Genomic DNA, 2,448 nt, shown 5'->3' on the forward strand with positions numbered 1-2,448 from the left:
TCTTTTATAGAGAATATAAAATTGCTAATTATTTTTAATTAATGTTAAAACTTCCACTTTTTAACATTTACCATTGGAATCACTTAGCTTCTATCATAACCCCTCTGATCTCTCTCCCTCTAGGTTTCTTCCTGCTTTCAAGCAAGTAGTTTGCCCACCTTGATACAAGAAAGTAAAACAAAACAAAAAACCCTTCTAGCTTGACCCTACTGTTCTCCTGAGGCCCCACTTGGTGTTGCTTGGTTCTTTCCCTGCCAAATTTCTCTGTCTGGTCTCCACAACCAAGAACACTGCTGGAAATTTTTCTTAAAACATTTCATGTGAGTAAAAGCACCTAGCACATAGATGGCATTCAAACATTGTGCCTTCCCCTCTGAATAAAATCCAAGGGTTTATTTTCAGACTCTGTCTCTTCTCATCTCCCCACGACATTCAATACTGTTGACTTCCATCTGGTTGAATTTCTTAGGTTTTCCATGTTATCTCTCTTTTCAGATTTCTGTGTTTCACTGATACTCATTTCCATTTCCAAGTCAACACTGCACTGTCTTTCTGCCCATACTTTCTTTGACCTCCTTGATGGCTCATCTTTTTCATCCCTCTCTTTACCAATAATCAGCTCATCTGTGAAGCTACAATCCTCTAAAAGTGAAAGACTCCCAATTCTGTATAGTCACTTTTAATCCTTAACCATGCTCTATTCTTTAAAATTTCAAACTGTCCATTAGAAATTTCCACTTGCAAGTTCTACTCTTAGCTCAATAGTTATGTTTCTCCAGCTAAATTAATAATCTCTTATCCTAAATCAGCTACATTTACTTAATTCTCACTCATTCCTAGCATCAGTATTATTCTCATCACTGAGACCGAAAACTTTGTTTCACACTTGACCTTATTTTAGTCTTTCCCTCTTTTATTTTTTGGTCTATTAAGAAGCCCAATCAGTCTCTAGGTTCAGTAATGTTTTCCTTGGGAAGGGGCTGTCGTTGATAATGCCATCATTTCCATCCCCAACACCAAAGTTAATACTTTTCCTAGGTATTTGTTCAATCAGAAGACACTCCCTTGGCAAATAGCAGACACATTTCTATTGTGTTAATCTGTGCATAGTAGAATATCAGAGTTTACTTTTTTTTTAATCTCTCTTGAGAGAGGTGCCAAAAATTTTGTCTTGGAATCATAAAAGGTGTCAACAACGTTCATCTTCCTACAAAGATATAAGGGTTCGTCAGTAGCAGGGTAAAATTATCTTTGACTCAGTGTTACCTTCCTCAGAGGAGAAGCAACTTTGGGTTTGGAGAATCTAAGATGAAAAGTTGCCTGACACGCTGGGGAGGGAAACTGAAGTGGTCTGTGGGTGGCTGACACTGAACCAATCCAGACCCCAAAATGTTGAAAGCTACAAATGTCGGGAGCTCAAGAAGGGCACTGTTGTTCTTAGTTGGCACTGAGGGAGTGGGCTCCTGTGGCCTGTGCTTGGATCTGGCTTGTCAAGTCACTACTTCAGTGGTGGACTTGCACTGACTCTGGAATTTTGGCAAAACTAGCTGCAACAGGGCACACCGCATAGCAGCAAGAAGCAATGCACATGACTCCCGTGTTCTTACCACTTGGGTGTGCAAGTTGGGTTGTGTGAACATTGGAGGTTGTGGTTGATGGAGGGAGGATTCTAAAGAAGACACATGACTACCTATAAATAAAGAACTTAGGGGCTCAAGATATTATTTGGAAAAGTGGAAGAGATTTCATTGTATTTACATTCTAAGTTTTTAGGGCATTTTATACTAGTTTCTTGTGCAAGCACGCTATAACTTATCAGATAACACAGGTTTGCTCAGGACAGTCTTGGTTAAAAAAAAAAAAAAGGATAGTCTTGGTTTACACCTGTTAAACTGGTGTAGTTTTGAATAATTTTGTCTTTTATCCTCAAAGATTTCCTACTTTGCAAGATGTATTATAGTGCTACCCTCTCCATAAATCTCCAATTCTGGGGTGTTGGGTTGAAGAGGGGCTTTTTTTTGTTTAATTTTATTTATTTATTTTTTTAAAGATTTTATTCATTTGAGACACAGATACAGAGAGAGAGAGCATGAGCAGGGGGAGAGGTAGAGGAAGAGGGAGATGCAGGCTCCCCGCCGAGCAGGGAGCCCGATGTGGGGCTCGATCCCAGGACCCTGGGATCATGACCTGAGCCGAAGGCAGACACTTAACGACTGAGCCACCCAGGTGCCCCTGTTTAATTTTATTTTATGATGTTATGTTAATCACCATACAGTACATCATTAGTTTTTGATATAGTGTTCCATGATTCATTGTTTGCGTATAACACCTAGTCCTCCATTCAATACGTGCCCTCTTTACTACCCATCACCAGGCTAACCCATCCTCCTACCCCCTCCCCTCTAGAACCCTCAGTTTGTTTCTCAGTGTCCATAGTCTCTCACGGTT

Source organism: Leptonychotes weddellii, chromosome 5, assembly GCF_054177405.1.
Source record: "Leptonychotes weddellii isolate Sample4059 chromosome 5, ASM5417740v2, whole genome shotgun sequence".
NCBI lineage: Eukaryota > Metazoa > Chordata > Mammalia > Carnivora > Phocidae > Leptonychotes > Leptonychotes weddellii.